Source organism: Pollicipes pollicipes, unplaced genomic scaffold (genome assembly GCF_011947565.3).
Source record: "Pollicipes pollicipes isolate AB1234 unplaced genomic scaffold, Ppol_2.1 Scaffold_4295;HRSCAF=5057_pilon_pilon_pilon, whole genome shotgun sequence".
In the NCBI taxonomy this organism is placed as follows: domain Eukaryota; kingdom Metazoa; phylum Arthropoda; class Thecostraca; order Pollicipedomorpha; family Pollicipedidae; genus Pollicipes; species Pollicipes pollicipes.
The window spans coordinates 24,469,095-24,489,529 of record NW_023596461.1 but is presented as its reverse complement, the minus strand read 5'-3'; the positions used below and the strand labels follow the sequence as shown (position 1 = coordinate 24,489,529).

Below are 20,435 nucleotides of genomic sequence, written 5' to 3'. Positions count from 1 at the left end.
GCGTCGCTACCACTGTCGCACGGCTCTCCTCTCTCTCCTCTCTCTCTCTCTCTCCTCTCTCTCTCTCTCTCTCTCTCTCGCTCTCCTCTCTCACTCCTCCTCTCTCTCTCTCTCTCTCGCTCTCTCTCTCTCTCTCCCTCTCTCTCTCTCTCTCTCTCCTCGCTCTCCCCTCTCCTCTCTCTCCTCTCTCACTCTCTCTCCCTCTCTCTCCCTCTCTCCTCTCCCTCTCTCCTCTCTCTCCTCTCCTCTCTCTCCTCTCTCCTCCTCTCTCTCTCTCTCTCTCCTCTCTCTCCTCTCTCCTCTCTCTCCCTCTCTCCTCTCCTCTCTCCGTCTCTCTCTCCTCTCTCTCTCTCTCTCTCTCCTCCTTCCTCTCTCTCTCTCTCTCTCATCTCCTCTCTCTCTCTCCTCTCTCTCTCCTCTCTCTCTCTCTCTCTTCTATCTCTCCTCTCCCTCTCCCTCTCCCTCTCCCTCTCCCTCCCCTCTCCCTCTCCCTCTCCCTCCCCTCTCCCTCTCCCTCTCCCTCTCCCTCTCCCTCTCCCTCTCTTCTGGTTTTAGCACTCGCGGGTCTGTATATTGCCCCTACGCGCTAGCGACTGGGGTTCTGGGACATGTCGATATTCAAAGGCCATGCCCGATCCTCGCTGCCAGTCAGGGCGTCACCCGGCCGACTATCTGCTACAAGCTGGGTGGGATGCAGTGGTGCGGCCTCCGCCGAACCTCGCTGCCGGTCAGGACGCCTCCTGGCCGACCATCTGTTACATGCTGGTGGGTTGCAGTGATGCTGCCTCCGCCTGACCCCGGTGCCGGTCAGGCGTTTCCTGGCCGACCATCTGTTACATGCTGGGCGAGGTTCAATACGGCGGCCGCGTCAACCGACGACTTTGACAAGCGGCTGCTGGTCACTTCACGCACTGTGGTTCTCGGAGCGGCTGGTGCGGCCCAACTTCGCCTTCTACCAGGACTACCGGGTGCCGAGCGGGCGGGCCTGCACCAGTACCAGGAGTACATCGCCGGCCTGCCAGACTCCGACACGCCGCAGCTGTTTGGTCTGCCGCCAACGCCGACATCACGTCAGTGCCCGGCGCCGGACGGACGCCCCCCCCCCCCCCCCCTCTTCCCTCCCCCTGCGTTTCCAACGCCCAGTCCCCTCGCCCAAGGCCCAGGCTGGGCCGCGAGGGAGGGGAGTGACACTTATCACCACTTGTGGTCACTAGCAATGACCACGGTGTTCTAAAGGATGAGGCTCCCAGCGTCAGCACTGCACCAAAGCATCGGCAGAGTACCTAGCCGCGATCTACGCCACCAAGGCATGAAGCTGGAGCCTGCACCGCACCAAAGCGACCGAAGAATGGCGCAGAGTACTGCATTGAATTGAGAAGTTTCAAGTTATGTGCACTGCAACGCCTGATCAAGTTTCCGACGCCTTCCAGCATGCCGTCACCGAGCACTGCACCGAGCACTGCACTGAGCTTGCCCGACGCGGGCAATGGTCAATGAGGAATGTGGGTCACGCAAGACGAGCGAGGTTCCTCAATTGGTACGGCATGCTTCCTCTCGTTTGATTATATCAACCCCTCTCTCCGCACTCCATTCAAAAGGGGTACAGCGCTAGCATTACCATTGTCAGTTCAAGGAATTCCCCTTGTAAATGGTGTGAAGTTTCAATGTTTGTCTACAATGTGAGCGAATCCACTAAATAGAAACGTTTGCATTGGAACAAGTTAGGACGCATTTAGAAAGAAACGACATGTGATCGGTGTGCTCTATTGTCACATTACCAGATCAACACAGCTAAGAGTATTCTGGACCGATTCTGAGCATCCAGCGAAGGAGGGCGGTAGCATGGGCGGTGAGACCAGGAGGCCGTGGTCAACCGGCTCTGCCAGGACATGCTGGCCAAGCTGCCAGCCGACTACGTCAGCTTCGAGGTCAGTGTTGTCTCAGACTGTCGGCGTGGGCTCAAGCCTTCCGGGGTTCAGATAGACTGGGATTGGGCGATCAAATCTCGCAGGGTCAGACAGATGGGGGTAGGGGCCAAACCTCGGAGGTCAGACAGGCTGGAGGTGGGCGGCCAAACCTCGGAGGTTAGACAGACTGGAGGTGGGCGGCCAAACCTCGGAGGTCAGACAGACTGGGGGTGGGCGATCAAACCTCGCAGGGTCAGATAGACTGGAAGTGGGCGGCCAAACGTCGGAGGTCAGACAGGCTGGGGGTGGGCGGCCAAACTTCGGAGGTCAGACAGGCTGGGGTGGGCAATCAAACCTCGCAGGGTCAGACAGACTGGAGGTGGGCGGCCAAACCTCGGAGGTCAGACAGGCTGGGGGTGGGCGGCCAAACCTTGGAGGTCAACGGACTGGAGGTGGGTGGCAAAACCTCGGGAGGGGTCAGATAGCTGGGGAGGGCGCCAAACAAAATAAATGTGGTTACTCGAGTTGAAGGCATCCATAAGGGTAACACATCACGGACGCTTGTAACGGGTGAGTGTCTATGTTTTTAGACAAGTTTGACCTACCAAGGCAAAGTTGTAAACTGTATGCACTGTGAGATGAGGATTTTTGCCATATGTGACTGCGAATAAATTTTAGACAAGTTGTGTGAGAGCAAGACTCTGTCATCTCTTTGCCCTCTTGCTATGAAGAACAGTACGCCTGCCCGCTGCTTGCGTATGCCAGCACAAGCATTTTCACGTATTGCGGTGATTTGTCAAGAAAATACTAGTAAAGAGGGATTCAAGTACAGAAAGCGAGCAAAGACAACACCAGTTTCTGTAGATCAAAGAAGTTGTCAGAAGACCCGTATCCGTAACTTGTTCCGACGGTCGATGTCCAAGTAGACAAACCAAAGACATCGTGATGGACGGCGAGCTTTACTTCACCTCTCCTGGCTCTCAAATGTGTGGGCAGGGATTTTGCACACTCTGGAAGAGATATCCTCCTTGGTGTAGGACCCAATGGAGGAAGCACGTACCCACGCAAGCCGCCATTGAGGCGCGCCATCAGCCCACGTGGATGATAGCGATGATGGTGATCACGTGGACGAGCACCCAGCCGGTGATCACCCAGCAGAAGTAATGTGGATGGGCCAATGTACTGTCAAAAGGATATGGGTGGTTTTTGTACCTTTTGTTACCCATTACGGTGATGGGCGATGTATCTTCCGGTCATATCTCGCCAGTACATTACATGCGTGGGAACGCTGCACCTGTTGAGGAGACCAGCGCGCAGTTTGTACCCCAAGAGATGATCCCACCCTGCACTCCCTAGTTCCGACCAACAGAGGACATACGGGTCTGATCAAACAGATACTTCATGTAAATGGCTGGTAAGAAGGATCGGACATGCAGTTAAAGGTCCAGACCCGAAAAGTCATCCATGAACTTAACCCGGAGGTGCTGTGCAGGATTATGGAGAAGATAGCCGCACACGTGCGCCTTACAGGCAAATTCGGAGTCCTAGCTATGCAAAACTTGTCTCGCCGCACTACCCATACAATGCAGTTTATTTTGGATCATTCTCATTTCTGTCAGAAATAAATTCTGCGTTCCATAAGTACTTGAACATTACCAAAGACATAGTGCTCACCGGTTATGTCGTGTGTTACCAGCGAGGTTGCAGATCGAGCTGGCTGTACTTCTCCTAACGGACCAGAATGGCTCGCGGTGCCGATGTTCGCTGGGCGGGCGGCGCCACCGCCCGGTCTGGCCTGAACGGCTTCACAGTCTAGCCTCGCTGCAGGTCCGAGAGAGACTGCAGGCGCTGGGAGCGCTCCTGCCCATGACCATTCTTCCTGCGCCAGGAAATCGATCGAATACAGCAGGTGAGTCGGGCGCAGCAGCGTGATAATGGGGGAGCTTGCTGATCACGTGGAGGGGAGGGCTCGCGCCGCGTGCACTTGCACTGATGGTCTGCGCTCTGTGGACTGTAAGCATGTCATCTAACTCATCTGAAATTAACATCCTTGCATAAACAGCACATGCGACATGACCAGACCAGTGTTATATCAAGGCAGTTCGGTTCGAATGTACTACTTTGGGCAGAGTATATCGGCATCTAGATACGTGATATCAGAGTCCACTCTGCAACGAGAGTCATCTGTGGCGCATTTACCGGGGCGCCCGTCCGCTTCGAAGTGGCTGTTTGGTCACGCCAGTCATGTGGTACGTGTTTGCAGTGGTAAAGTCCGAGGCCGGCTTGTGTAGCCGAGACCGTCGGCGCTTCTTAACCGCCCACCAGTTCCGGGACGTACGCCACTGAGCTCCGGACGCGAGGACACAGTCCCGGGACGCGCGACACGGAGCTCCGGGACGGCGGCACAGTTTCAGGACGCGCGACACGGAGCTCCGGGACGCGCGGCACAGTTTCAGGACGCGCGACACAGTCCCGGGACGCGCGACACGGAGCTCCGGGACGCCCGACACCGAGCTCTGAGACGCGCGACGCTGAGCTCCGGGACGCGCGACAATGAGCTGTGGGACGCACGACGCTGAACTCCGGGATGCGTGACACTGAGTCCCGGGGCGTTCACACTGAGTTCCGGGGCGTTCGACACTGAGTTCCGGGACGTTCGACACTGAGCTCCGGAACGCCGCGACACTGAGTTCCGGGACGCGCGACAGTCAGCTCCGGGACGCGCGACAGTCAGCTCCGGGGGCGTGTGAGACTGAATTCCGGGACGCGCCACACTGAGCCCCGGGATGCGCGACACTGAGCTCCGGGACATGCGCGACACCGAGCTTCCGCGACAGCGCTGCGGCATGTCACACAATATGTACCCAGTATTGTCGTGTGATGGCGCGTCAATAGTAAGGTACCTGGCGCGTCGTGCATGAGTGAGGTGATTCTCGGCGCGGGAGGTGTCCCTTGTCGCCATGTGAAGGATGTCAAAACATGGGCTGACGTACCCAGACACTGGCCAGACCCGCTGGTCACTGACACCAGATGGTTTGATCAATCAGTCAACAGGCTTAAGTTCACAGATCCACGCATTGATTCATCAGTGTTATTGCTTGAAGAATGGTGGGCTAAGAGTCAGATTAGGTCCGATAAACTTTAATCGGCGAAACCGACGAATTACAAAATGACGAACAATGATTTACGAATTACAAAATTGAGAACAGGAACTATTTTTAAAAACAAATTTTGGACTTGAAACCAAAGTATTACGACAATATGCAAGTAGTCTCAGTGCACATCTGTCACTTTAGACAGCATTGCGTGCTCTCGTAAAAGGTGGAAAATTTTCCGGATTTTACTGTTCGTAGCTTTAAAGCGACTGGTCACGTTAGCGAAGGCATGGATTCGAAAGGGTCACCACACAAAGCAGAGTTGTGTTATGTGCCGGTTACACTTGGCCACCATTCAAGGAACTCTTTGTGGCACCTACTCCAGGACGGGATGGCGCTACGGATTTTAAGGTAGGGGCAAGATTTTTCAGGGGGCCTCCGGGGCAAAATGGGGTCTCCCAAAGGGAGTGCAATTTCCAATGTACGCAACATGATACAGACCCGACCCGACCCATGAATTAGGGTTTTCGATGAGCTGACAGAGCGCGGCCTTTGTCACCTTCGAGAAGGGTCGCCTGCAGCTAGGAGCGGCGCAGCAGGGGGGGGGGGGGGGGGGCAGCGGGGGCACTTACCTCCTTGGCGGCAAGCTGGGGGCTAAGAGTATGTTTTTGCCCTCGAATTTTGTTAGACTCTTTTTCTCCCAAAACTACAGGCATTGTGGATATTCATAGATTATCAAAGTCTAGGTCAGAAGGCCCCATAAGTGAACTAGAGAGCAATAAATTGGACTCAGAAAACCCTTTTCTACATTAAGAGGTCCGTTTTCGGTATCCAGAGGCCACCTTTACGAATGAGATAGCCCATGCTCTAGATAAGTAGACCTTGTTTTCAAGAAAAAGGGCCCTTCGCTGGCTCGAGAGGCCGCCCGTCACAAGCTGGGAGGCTCCTGCTTTGGGTTAGGAGGCACCTGCTCTATTCAGAGGCCCCATTATGGACGAGAAGGCCACTTTCATCGAGCCTCGCTGGTGATTGTTCACAACTCATTGGGACTAAGCTCTTGTGACTACGTTCCACTGACCCTGCACCATTCGCCAGGTGATATCGGCAGTGCGCCGGACCGTCCTGGACCTGCGCCTGGCCATCGAGGGCACCATCATCATGTCCCAGTCGCTGAGGGAGGCTCTGGACGCCATGTATGATGCCAGGGTGCCCTCCAAGTGGCATAAGGTGACGTCCGCCAGCCGCCGGTGGTCCAGGTCACGAGCGATGGCTCCTGAGGGCTGAGTTGGGGCTTTCATTTGATGTTTTCGTGATGTTCGTGTGGTTATAATCCCTGTCAGTAGGCCCCCTTTTGTTGTGTTTAGTTGCGTACCGTCAGAGATGATGCATTGTTATTTTGACATCTGACGCGGTCGCCTGACATGCTGACACGTATTCGCACAGCTTTCCGTCTTTCACCCCCAACGAATTCCGTTTCAGATCTCGTGGGACTCCAGCACCCTGGGCTTCTGGTTCACCGAGCTGCTGGAGAGAGACAGCCAGTTCAAGGTCTGGCTGTTCGGTGACAGGCCCAAGGCGTTCTGGATGACGGGCTTCTTCAACCCGCAGGGTTTCCTGACGGCTATGAGACAGGTTGGTGGCAGCCATGTGACAGGTCGGTGGCGGCCATGAGACAGGTCGGTGACGACCCTGGGACAGGTCGGTGACAGCCATGTGACAGGTCGGTGACGTCCATGTGACAGGTCGGTGACAGCCATGTGACAGGTCGGTGACTGCCATGGGGCAGGTCGGTGAGGGCCATGTGACAGGTCGGTGACAGCCATGTGACAGGTCGGTTGCGGCTGTATGACAGGTCGGTGACGGCGATGAGACAGCTAGGTGACGGCCATGAGACAGGTCGGTGACGGCCATATGACAGGTCGGTGACGGCCATATGACAGGTCGGTGACGGCCATGTGACATGTCGGTGACGGCCATGTGACAGGTCGGTGACGGTCATATGACAGGTCGGTGACGGCCTTGTGACAGGTCGGTGACGGCCATGAGACAGGTCGGTGACGGCCATGTGACAGGTCGGTGACGGCCATGTGACAGGTCGGTGACGGCCATGAGACAGGTCGGTGACGGCCATGTGACAGGTCGGTGACACCCAGCGTGGCGTGCCGTGGCAGCCACACTGGGGACCAGCGTGGATACCATTCAGCTGTGGGCCAAATCTCTGGAGAGGATTTTGGCCTTTTTGCGTGACGTCACCCCCCGTGACGTTGTTCTGACGTCTTATGTGGGGTGCAACGTGCTCCCTGTGCCGCGTCCCTCCTCGGCACACCTGACTCATGCCTGCCCGGTAGCTCAGTGGGGGTAGCGCGGGACTCGTTATTTCTACCGTGTGGCAAGCGTGCGGCTCGCATCCCACAAACAACACGGACGCGATTCACGTCTGATGTCAGTTGGCATTTGGCCGCGAGAGTCAGGCTGACACACGGGAGAAGCTGTGTTGTGACAATGCGCTGTCCCATAAAATGTCCCATGAAATTGTCCGCCGACATGGGATTGCTGTATTGCAGCAGCTGGGTCAATGTCCACGCCACGAGTTATACTCGGCGTGACTCTGCTTCCAACACTCCTCCAAGCAAAATCCCAGCTCAGAGTTGTCCCTCAAAGGTAAATGTAAATCTAACAACTACGAAATGTCTCCGCATCCCGATCAACGAGCCTGGGAAGATCACCCTGTTTAAGCTCCAGATCTTTGATCATCACCACCCGTGACCTGTTGGCCGCAGGAGATCACCAGGGCGCACCGCGGCTGGGCGCTGGACTCGGTGGTCATGCAGAACACGGTGACGAGCTTCACGTACGAGGAGATTGACGAGCCGCCGCCGGAGGGCGTCTACGTGTACGGCCTCTTCCTGGAGGGGGCCGCGTTCGACCGCAAGACGGCAAACTGGTTGAGTCAAGCCCAAGGTGGGTCCGTTGCCGGGTTTGCAGTGGTAATCTGTAATGCGGGCTACGTGTGCTGGGTGTGTGCTGACGCAGCGGCCAGGAGCGATTTTTTTTTCACGAGTTCACGGAGTTTCAAACAATTCACGGAGCAAAGTGTGTCGTGACTCGCCCTTCCAATTAAAGATGTGCCGCTGCCGCAAACGCGTCGTTCTCCGGCTGCCGCCTGCTTGCTGTTCGCTCTCATCGTGACTGGGGAATTTTCCCGTGTCGTGGGTCACGGATCACGTGGGACCTGGGTCACGCGGGTCATGGGTCACGCGGGTCATGAGTTACGGGCCACCCTGGTCCTGGGTCACGGGTCACGCGGGTCCTGGGTCATGGGCCGCGCGGGCCCTTGGCCAGTGGTCACGGGTCACGTGGCCCTGTGTCGCGGTTCAAGCAGGCTCTGGGTCATGGACCACGCAGGTCCTAGGTCACGGTGTCGCATTAGACTAGCGCAGCGGCGCTGGTTTTCTTGAGTTCGATCCCCTTTTGAACTGGTAACTTCGGTAAGGATCTAAGCTACCATTGCGGGATGAATAGAATAAGATATCTATCCTCACAGCCGCCCTGGGTTCCGTGCGTAGATAGAGTACCTTTTCATGATATCCTGAAACTAAAATGACAGTATTTATCATGGGTATGGTGCAGAATTGCATGCACTCTGATGGCTGGTCCCCAGAAACGATCCTGAAAATTGAGCTCCGTCAATTCATGCGTTTCCACGTGAAGCTTCTGGTGACGCAATGCTTCTTGAGTATGTTGTTTGTCCGTGTCTGGATAGCTTGATCTGCCAGCTAGGCTGCTCATTGTACTTTTTGCGATAGCTGGCGACTCCGACCTAAGTACGAGATGAGATCAGACTGACCGTCGCCACCACATCCTCTTGATCCCAACCCTATCGGGTATCAAGCACCCAGCGCAGGTGCAAGTGCCGCCATAAGGGCACGCTGGTATGCTGCCAAGAGAGCGATAGCGAGGAGCATCTCTGGTTCAGTGTGGAAATCCATCCTCTCAGACCGAGTGGGCACTGACGCCGCTCAGACGCCGCGGCAGTACAGCCAGTTGGATTACAGTCATTCGTCCCTCCACTTATGATAGGAAATTTGCGGTTGATGCTCTCGAAGCTGATATGGGGGCAATGGTTTTTCATGACCGTGTTTGAGTGCATTCTCCGATGTCTTCCTTACAAGTGCTGGAACTCATCTACGACGTCATCATAGGTAATCGCTGATTTCGGCCTGGAAGGCCTTTCTGGGGCTGTGTTTCCCAAAATGGATTACACTTGCCTTTACGACCGACACGTGACGCCTCATGCTGTGCGATCTTGAATAAACAGGCCATCAAGCAAAGAACATTAATATACGATACAGATAGGCCATGCTCAGCGGCTTCCTAGATAACTGTCTGTGTCACTACTACACATCGCCCCGTAGCTGGACGCGTAGTGTTCGGCTATGTTGAACCTTCTGGACATTCCGACTCACCTCACCATACCCACAGCTTGATGTTTACACGTAATCCTTCGGACTCGGCTGCGCGATTCCTTTGGCACGGGCTCACAGTGCGGCTCTGGTCACGTGTGCTCGTCGAGAGCTCACAAACACTTCACATTGTCTGGGATCACAAGGCCTGCTTGATATGCGGGCACGTATCGGAGTGCTCTATCGACTTATGTATGTGCATGTTATTTGTACAGCTTTCTCTGCGTGCGGCTTATTTGTGCGAAACAATCTGTTGGCAAGCACCTCAGGTGGTCACCAGGGCCGCAGAAAATGACTGAGTATCGGGACCACTTCTGCCTTTAAAACGATGAAGCTGTCCTGTCAATCCGTCCTGATCTGCCAAACTTAGTCCGCCACTAAAAACCTAGCTGTATCTGGTTGGTATTTGCATATATCTCTCACTTACCCCTGCTGCAGCCGCTAAGCTTTGCCGGGTCCCGGTCCGTGCTGAGAGCCGGCTGCCGGGCTTCGGTGACGGGCTCAGCTGCGGTCAGGCCTCAGCTCCGCCGCCCCGTCCGCCGGCAGGTGCTGTACGAGCCCATGCCGACCGTCTACATCTACGCCATCTCGTCGACGGGCGGCAAGGACCCGCGCCTCTACGAGTGCCCCGGTGTACCGCAAGCCGTGCCGCACCCGACCGCACCTACATCGGTAGCATCGACTTCGAGACGGACCTGAACGCCACCCACTGGACCGCTGCGCGGCGTGGCGCTGCTCTGCGACATCAAGTAGACGCCGGACTGGGCGGCACGCGCTGAGCTATGTTGCGCTGTGTGAAAGCATGGGCTATCGTTGGGACTAGAGAGAAATCGTGCAATAATCAGGCGGAGCTGATGATGTGTGACCGAAACCCATTGCTTAGACAGCGAAACTATGCGCCCATGGTAGCGATTAACTGTTTATATTTTCAGCCAACTACTGCATTGCCTGGCTGCTATTTGCGTATAGAGAAGCCACGTTGAGTACGTTGATAGCCACGGCTAGGCAGCCAGCGTATGCTTCGTTATGTGTATTCCTGTCGGTTCACTAGCGAGCTGGCAATAGTTAAGCTTTGTCCGTTCTGAACGGCTTGAAGCTTTCTCGTATCAAAGCATAGACGTGCGGTGATCTACTTGTGTGGTTGTTGGCCACACTGTGGTGGTTTGTTGAAAAGCCGTACTAGTGGTCAAGATGCAATGCCTTCCATGTAGGTGCTTGCAATTTTCTAGTTTAAACATAGCTACCTACTTGAAGAAAGGGGAAGTCGTCAGAAAGCCAGTATTGTGGAAGTAGCTTGCAGTCATGTAGTCGCATTTCTCGTCTTCGAATAAATAGTCTGTGCTTAACACGCACATCATGTCTTCGGCATGATAGCACAAGCAGCTGGTCGAGGCAGCCGTAATGGCCGTATCTGCCCGTCGTCATGCGTTGTTTGCTCGCAACCCCGATGAGCTGGTGAGCAGGGAAATACAGGTTCAAGGTATGTGCGTTTTTGGAGGGAGAGGGTGGTGACTAAGAGACAGGTCTGAGGACGCGGTGTCCTGGATCGGTCCTGCTCGGTCACAAAGTGAAGATGCGTTTATCGCAGCGGTCTAATCCCCGTGCAGATAGCCGCTGGCACTCGGGTGATAAGGCGACCCGGCTCAGGCCATTATCGGATGTCTTTTTAAAGCCTCGCACCCGATGAAGCTCATACAGTGCCAGGACCGCAGGTAAGACAATGTGGACGCGTCCTCAGATCAGCAAGGCCGGTCAGCGCTGCCATGGGGCCGCACGTGTAGCTGAGTGGCCCGTCTGTGCGTACCCGCAAGTAATCATGTAAGTATATTGGTAACGCTGCCGCTGATGAGATGGGGTGATAAATTTCATTCGTACTTCACAATTCAGTCGCACTCATTGTAGTGAGCGATCATTGCGTGCTGTCATCCACGGCAAACGTAGTCTTGTACTCTCAGCAGGATCACAGGAATAATTGAAAGGGCTCGATGAGGATAGTGTGTGACGAGTGGGTCGTTCTGTACTGCAGAACATGCTTGACACAACTAATCCGCTCTTCCCGCCAAATCTTGCGTCGCACATTGCGCTTTTCCTGCCATGAATTTCGAGGCCAAAGTGCCAAGTGTTTCCAGTGCTGAGCTTGAGGACGTTCACGGACTGTCGGTGGCCAGCTGCTGTGCCTCGGGTCCGTGCCGCTCCGCCCCCGTCCCCGTTCCGGTAGTGCTGCGGGCCGTGTCGGCCTCCCCCCTCCCCCCTCCTCGGGACCGCTCGTAAGTGGTGTGCCGACCGGCCGAACAGGCACGACTCCGGCCAGCCAGTCTCTGTGGCGCTGCTGCTGCTGTTGCTGCTGGGAAGTGTGGCGCCGCCCTGGCTGCCCAGCCCAGGGTGCAGAACACCGGGGGGAGGTAAGCGATCGGCCTCGCTGGGTGGGCACGGGGATCCGTCTGAGAAAGCCACCCTGACCCTCCCTGAAGAAGCGTTACTGCAGGAAGTGAGATTGAGCTGTCTGAGTGTCATCGATGCCAGCCCCGGACACTACCCCCCCGCATGAATTGCGCTCAGTGGAAGCGGCGGGAGGGCTGTGGATGACCGCCGGAAAGACCAGGGCGTTCGGCTCATGCCAGACAGTTCGGGCTCAGTTTCCACCGTGGGAGACTTCACTGGGCCTGGTTTTGTTTGGATGTGGAGACGCTTACGACTATCATGGCACCGGGGCATGTGTGACCACATCTGGCATGATGTGCTGGAGACCTATCCTCATGCCTCTTTCCAACACCCAGGAACGCACCAAACTCTGACAGGTCCGATCCATCTTCCTCCGTGTGTGACTATGTAACAGTTGAACGAAATGTTCCACATCTGAGGATGTTGAAGCAGATGTCACCTATGACGAAACAAGCCCGTTTATAATCATCGGTATACTCTTACTTGGAAAAGACTGCGTGTGGCCCGGCTCACTGACCCTGCACGCCAGTGTGGCCGATAAAGACCGCGTGTGACCCGGCTCCCTGACCATGCACGCCAGTGTGGCCAATAAAGGCCGCGTGTGACCCGGCTCCTGACCCACAGTGATAAAGACCGCGTGTGAGGCTCACTGACCCTGCACGCCAGTGTGGCCAATAAAGACCGCGTGTGACCCGGCTCCCTGACCCTGCACGCCAGTGTGGCCAATAAAGACCGCGTGTGACCCGGCTCCCTGACCCTGCACGCCAGTGTGGCCAATAAAGACCGCGTGTGACCCGGTTCCCTGACCTGCACGCCAGTGGCCAATAAAGACCGCGTGTGACCCGGCTCCCTGACCCTGCACGCCAGTGTGGCCAATAAAGACCGCGTGTGACCCGGCTCCCTGACCCTGCACGCCAGTGTGGCCGATCCGGACCGCGGACCGCCAGGGACGGCGCACCTGCTACTTCGCCAGCTGGGCGTACTCGCGGGTGGGCGCCGGCAGCTATGACGTGGAGGACATCCCGGCCGACCTCTGCACCCACCTCATCTACGCCTTCGTCGGCGTCAGTAACGTCACGTGGGAGGTGCTCATCCTGGATCCGGACGTGAGTGCACCACGACGTCGGCTGGCTTCGCGGGTCCGGCCACGCCCAGTCATGAAGGCAGTTCCGCCAATCAGTTCCGCCCATCACGCGCCGGGCTGCGTGCTGCAGCTGTAGTATGCTCCGACTGTCCAGGGTGGCGAATGGGTACATCTTAAGGGAACTGACGATGGAGGTGTCATGAAAGACAACCGGTCCAGTTTGAATCAAAGTCCCAGTCTGGTCCGGGTGGCTCCATCTCTAAGGTAGTCGGGTAGCTGTTCTAGTGCCCGAGAGTTGCTGTGGCAGTGTTCAAACGATATGACCGCTGCCAATGGTTGCTGAGACGACCTCACTGTTCACCTCGAGCCCGGCTAGCGGTCAGTGTGCCTCTCCTGCTGCCCTTCTGGCGGTGGCAGTCCCCTGGCCCTCCCTGGGCTCGGACCAGTCCAGCCCCGACCGAGCCGCGTCTCTGGCGGTGGCAGTCCCCTAGCCTGCCCTGGGCTCGGACCAGTCCAGCCCCGACCGAGCCGCGTCTCTGGCGGTGGCAGTCCCCTGGCCTGCCCTGGTCTGGGTTCAGCTCAGCCCTGACCGAGCCGCGTCTTCTGGCCGGCAGCAGCGACACGGGCGAGGACGGCGCGTTCCGGCGGTTCACCGACCTGAAGAAGCGCTACCGGGCCTGGTCACCACGGTGGCCATGGGCGGCTGGGGCGAGGGCGGCAAGAAGTACTCGGAGCTCGTGGTCTGGACCCCGGCCGCCGCCAGTCCTACATCAAGAGCATGGTCGGTACGTATGAATGGCCTGTGTCGCGCTAGCGACTGGGCTGGTCCAGGGAGAAGGCCCAAGCCACTCAGGTCAGTCGTAAAAATTGGACGCGGTTGAGCGACGGAAGAACTGCGACACACTTGTGCACGTCAGAAAAAGGCTTATGCCAGCAAAATCCAGTTCAGTTAAACACGTCAAAGTTTTTAAACACGTTAAATTTTTTAAAACACGTTAAGTTTTTAGATAAACACTTTGTTCAGTAATTTTCCTAATGATGTGATCGTTGTGTCGCAGCGTTCATCAAGAAGTACAACTTTGACGGCCTGGACGTGGACTGGGGAGTACCCGGGGAGCGGCCGATCGAGCGGCGCATACGCGGACAAGGTCAACTTTCGTCAAATTTGGTAAGTTGCCGCGCGCGGAGAAGGAATCCTCTCCCCCATCTTGATGCATTGTATGCTCCACAGACCATCGGGGAATTCAGTAATCTCTGCAACACAAAACAAATCCTAACGTACAAAAAGTTTTGCGCTCGTGTTTTTGTGGCGCGTATCACTGGTAAACCTTAACTGCTCCATTATTTTCGGGCGCAGTGATCGCTTCACTGCTCGGTACGGCACTTCAGTGTACGGCGTATTCTTCAGCGTACTTCAGCGCAAGCATAGTGTGCACAGCTGTACGTTTTTCTACACCGGACCCCTAAGCGCCTACGTTCGGCGCGTCGCGTTCCCTAAAACAAACGGGGATGTCACCTTGTGCAGCGCTGTAGCCGACGCCGCGCTCCGACAGATGCAAGAATGCGGGCGGCGTTCGACGCCGAGAACCCCGCCTGGGAGCTGACCATGGCCGTGGGCGTGGTGGAGTTCCGCATCGGCGACGGCTACGACGTGCCGGCGCTGGTGCTCGGTCATCACGGCCGTGCACGGCATGGACGTACGACCTGCGCGGCAACTGGGTGGGCTACGCCGACGTGCACAACGCCGCTGCACAAGCGGCCCGGGCTCGACCAGTGGAGCTACGAGAAACTCACGTGGTGAGTCGGCGGCGGGCCGGCCGCGAGCCGCTGAGGTCTGGGGGGGGGGGGGGGGGGGGAGGGAGGCGTGTGGGCTCCTGTGCTCCAACAGTGCCGCACGTGTATCTGGTGTGTAGTCCGGGGCGTGGGCGTTGGTGCCCTGACATCGAACAGCTGGGGATGAAAGGGGCAGCCACCTCACCGCAAACACCTGGCTGCTTTCTGGCCGTGGCCTGTGACCTTGCTGTGGTCTGGCCGTGACCTGTGACCTGGTTGTTATCTGATCATGACCTGTGACCTGACTGCGGCCCCGTCATTTCAGTGCGCCGTAACCGGGGCCTGACGTGGTTCTCCGGATGTTCGCAGGAGGACGGCATGAAGGTGTGGGTGCGCCACGGCTGCCCGCAAGACAAGCTCCTGGTCGGCCTGGCCGTCTACCGGCCGCACCTACACACTCACCGACCCCAAGAGCCACGACGAGGGCGCCTACATCAAGAAATGGATCGGCGGCGGAGCGCCAGGACCCTACACTAACGCCACCGGCACGCTCGCCTACTACGAGGTAACCAGGAGCGGCTTCTGTGTCGACGGTTGCAGCATCGGAACCAATGCCCTTTTGCGCGCTGTTCCCAGTTGGCGATGTTCGCTAGCGTTCAGAAAGTTGTTTACGAGGCTGCTGCGAACCTGTGCCAAGCCTGCTGAACCATGCTGTATTTGCTGGACGCACTGGAGTCTTCGTAACCCTTTTTCTGATGCGGGGACTAACCGAATGACGGTTGCGTATTCACCAGATCTGCTCCATCGTGGACAGCTGGGGACAGGAGTTCGATGACATCGGCAAGTGTCCGTACGCCTACAAGGTAAGAAGACTTGGTCTTTTTTTACTTGGGGCGTTGAAGTGATTCGTATGGCCACAGAAATGTCCATGTCTTCGGTGGCGATGGCATAATGCGTGATAGAGGGGTAATGCGATTTACGACATCCACATTACACACAATGTTTTCACATTTGCTTTACATTGGCCTAAACAGTGATGTCTACTCGTTATCTGCACTTGCTCCGAGTAAAGCTGCCAAGAAGTCAATCTCGTGGCAGCAATCTTTTGCTTAAACAAACAGCTTGAGTGATATGGTCAACTTCAGCTCCACCCTCAAGAGGATTCAAGCCCCACGACCGAACAAACATCGCGCTCGTACTGTATTCGAACTTAAGTTTTATGACTGATGAGCTTCCTTATCGCCGCTGTTCAATATCTATGCTGGCTATGGCTTGGCACAGATGTCAGCTTATATTACTTCTTATGCTGAGTGTCCCATAACATTTTCAGTTTTTGTACCGATGTGATGATGTTGCAATGTTCATGGCATCTTGTTGGGCTAGCTTGGGAAGCATCTTGTTTGGATAATTTGGGAAGCGCCTTGGTGGGCTCCCGGGCTCGAGTCGAAACTCGACCTTGATTCATTTCAAGGCTGAATCGGACTACATTTCCACGAATGAACACGTGTTAGCCTGGTCTGGAACTCACGCTTAAGCATTAATGAATGTGAAGCAGACTTGGACCAAACTCCGTCACTCGGACTCTAATCGAAAGTTCCTATCCAAACAAAATGGATATCATAAACACAACGCGCAGTATTTCCTATGGGAAGATTCACCACCGAAGACATTGCTTGACAACTCTCGTGAGGAATAAAAAACGCGACCTTGACCTAGCGAAAAAAACGTGGTCAGCCGTAAAACGGTGCATGGAATGCATAACGATTGCATGACAAAGGGTCGCTGAGATCGGATGGATGACGATCGTATCAACGGTGAGCTGTGTCCTGTCCCGGATGATTTGCTGTCCTGTCCGATCGCATACACAGTTGTTGGACTCGGGGACCCTGACTTATCTCTTGCGGAACTGACGGACAGGTATCCTGAGCCAAAAGGCCATGGCTTGAACCTGAACCCGTGCGCTATAGAGCTTACGGACTTTAGCTAATACAGCGTGGCAGGCGTGGACTCGGACTTGTACTGAAGGCTCCAGACCTCAGACGACTACGGCGAGGAGATAGATGATTTAAGCCAATATACGTTTGCAGGTGCTTTGTGTAGATACAGCGTAAGTCTCTCACTCGATATGCGCCCTTTATTCGCATACCTGCACGACCGATTGAGCCCAAATCGCAGACGAACACCACCATACCGAAATTACTGATCTAGTTGCACCGTGAATATTGGCCTTGACCTTGACTAGAAAAGTCGTAATTTTCAAACAAGTCAGAACTTTTTCGCCACCAAAAATGTGGCGAAAGTGTGACGCACCGCAATGCTCGACACGGTCCGCCCAGCCCTCGGACGTCACCTGACCTTCAGCGCGGCCGTTGCTCCCGATCGCAAGCTATCCCAGTCAAGAGCAAATAGCGAACGCGATAGCGAGCGCAAAAAGAAGCGACTCGAACCACACCTGGCAACGAACGGCAGGATCAGAGGGCAGGCACTTCAACCACCCGAGTGATCGGGACGGCAGCTGGCGGGTAGGACGGCTGTCGGGCATACTGTATACAGCTTCAGTAATTATTTCACCGTATGCTGCATTCGACAATCTTACAACCGGCATGAGCTGTTCTATTGTCACAACAGCCCACTCGTCACTTACAAGCCACGCATGCGTATGGCCGGATCACCCCACAACTATCCTCGAAGGAGGAGCCATGGTCAACCCTGACTTCCACCCGATGGTCAAACTCTGACCTCCAGCCGATGTCAACCCTGACTTCCACCCGATGGTTAAGCCTGACCTCCAGCCGATGGCCAACCCTGACTTTCCACCCGATGGTTAAGCCTGACCTCCAGCCGATGGTCAACCCTGGCTTCCACCCGATGGTTAAGCCTGACCTCCAGCCGATGGCCAACCCTGACTTCCAACCCGATGGTCAACCCTGACCTCCAGCCGATGCTCGCGTGCTGGGTCGGTCGATCCTCAATCGTTGAGTGCATTGCTCCGTGCCGTAGATGACCAGTGGGGGGCTACGAGGACCCGCACAGCATCAAGTTCAAGACCGACTTCATCAAGGCCAACGGGTATGGCGGCGGCATGGTCTGGTCGACCGACATGGACGACTTCGGGAACATGTGCGGTCACGGTGCCAACCCTGTGATGCGCGTCATCCACGACGAGCTCAAGGACTACATTGTACCACCGACGCCGACCACGCCTCCCACCACCAAGGTAGGCCCCCAGTGCGAGCACTGATCGGTGCCTCAAACAGGCATAGGGATATTGTTCCTCGTGCAGGTAACACTGGTAGGCATGTACCGTGAAACGTTGCTTATTTTTTCGTCGCCATGCTAAATGGCCCTCTGTATGCTGTACCTTTAAACAGGCATTTTGAGCCCCCTGGTCATACCCTCTGTTCCATAATGTCACACCCTTCGTCCAGGTGACCTCGTACTACTGTACCTCCGACAGCACAAGTGTTACCCCTACCGACACCCCGTCCCAGTGACCTCGAACTCCGTACCTCCGACAGCACAAGTGATACCACTGGCGACACCCCGTCCCAGTGATCTCGTTGCTCCGTACCTCCGACAGCACACACGTGGTACACCTGGCGACCACCCCGTCCCAGTGATATCGTACTACCGTACCTCCGACAGCACACGTGGTACACCTGGCGACACCCCGTCCCAGTGATATCGTACTCCGTACCTCCGACAGCACACGTGGTACACCTGGCGACACCCCGTCCCAATGATCTTGTACTCCGTACCTCCGACAGCACACGTGGTACCTCTGGCGACAGCCCGTCCCAGTGACCTCGTACTCCGTACCTCCGACAGCACACTTGGTTACCCTCCCCACACCACCCGTCCGACGCCGACGCTGCCACCCGCCGCCGCCGGGCGCCAACTGTTCGATGGGCTACGACTACCTGCCGGCGGCGCGCTGTGACCAGTACTACTGGTGCGTGGCGGGGCGTGCCGGAGCTGAAGACGTGCCCCGAAGGGCCTGATCTGGGACCAGAAGCGCATCGAGTGTAACTGGCCGGCAGAGGTGCACCCGGCCAACTGCACCATGCCCTCTAATCAGGTCAGAATCCGCGGCCCCATGGCAGAGGCCGTTGTGGGTTGCGGGTTGGGGCGGTGTGGGAGAATCGCCGCACCCAACCCGATGCCCTCTGTCACTGCGGCATTGGAAGGCGAGGCCGAGGAGCTAGTTATTATGTTTCTTGCTCCAGGATACATATGTTTAAAAAGCACAAATCGCTGGAGCAGATTTCTCTGAGTCGCATTTCCAGCCAGGTAGTGTTTGTCCGTTCAAAAATGTGTCACTCATGGCTCAGTTCACATAAAATTTATTCCCTGTCACGGTAGAAAATGCTCCCTTCCGGCAACTTCCATTTGAATTATCACCAACAAATAATGTCACCGTTGTTCATGTGACCAGCGCGTCCACACGTGATCCAGTTCTCCGAGTGTACCCGTTCTCCCCGTCACATCTCTCGCGCCCCTTTGCAGGCGTGGACGGCGTCGCCGAAGGTGGTGTCACCTGCAGCGACCCCCGAGGCCAAAACGGCGGCCCCCGAGGCGAAGCGGCGGCCTCAGCGCAGCCTACTGAGCAGCCCAAGGTGAAGCCCGAGGAGGTGAGGCGCCTGCAGCAGATCCTCAGCCAACACCCTGAAGCAGGCCAAGGACAAGAAGAAGCAGTGAGAACAGTGTCCGTGCCACCCAAGGCCAGTGAGAGTCGGACAGGGGTCGTCTGTGCTTTTGTGCAAGTGAGATATGCTCCCATCAAAATGGCTGTGTAAATACTTTGATCTCGATATGTTGTGTACATTAGTGGTGAAAAACTGATCAAATTTTCCAGAGATGGAAGACTCGGTGCTGCTGTGGAAAACCTGATGATGTCCGATGCTTAAGTATTCACTAATTTTCTTAGTCCAATTACAGCTCTCGTCAGAGTTAAAAGGATCAGACCGTTATTCAAAACCCACAATGCAATGCCGTTCGGTGAAAAGTACGACTCCAATACATAAAAGGCAATGGCCCATATTTATTCAGCGATTTAATCTCCGTCGGAGCTGATGAGTTCGACGAGGTTTCAACAGCGACAGCAGTTTCTTTCCGACCACTCTCAAGAACAGGACCATTTTAGTGCACCTTAGGCAGACTAACACGAGCATGTATGCAGGTTGCACTTGCCTGGCTTCTCATCGCTGACGCCGATGTGACGTCACAGGAGGGTAGCAAGGCACCGTGAGACCCAACGTCGCTTTGGGTTTCCAGGAAAGGAGGGACAGCAGCCACAGTCTTTTTTCCTTTTTTTTGTTGCACAAACTGCATTCCTTATCGTGCTGGGATGATCTGCGACTGCGTTGCTTCCACTTTTTAACGTCTGGATTTGACCACAAGTATTCACCGTTTCCCATAATGAGGAAGGACTGGGCCGATGCGACCCACTGCCATTTCCAAGCTGATAAAAACGGATTTTACGGTTGATAATTATGGTTTATGCGCTGCTAGGTGAATAATTGATCCCACTGGGTCAGGTCTAAGGCGCTTTTCTCAAAAATGGCATTTTTAAGGGAGTGTTTCACTTTTGAAGATATTAAGCAAGTATCAGATTTGATTAACTTAGCTGACTTATAACTATTGACATACCTTTAACTGGAAATGGCGGCTC

The 20,435-nt window shown here is 55.7% G+C and overlaps 1 pseudogene; it reads left to right on the top strand.

Annotated features, from left to right (window-relative positions):
• The first annotated feature begins 1,889 nt into the window (after positions 1–1,889).
• LOC119097331 (endochitinase-like) lies at positions 1,890–19,384 on the top strand (annotated as a pseudogene).
• Positions 19,385–20,435: the final 1,051 nt, after the last annotated feature.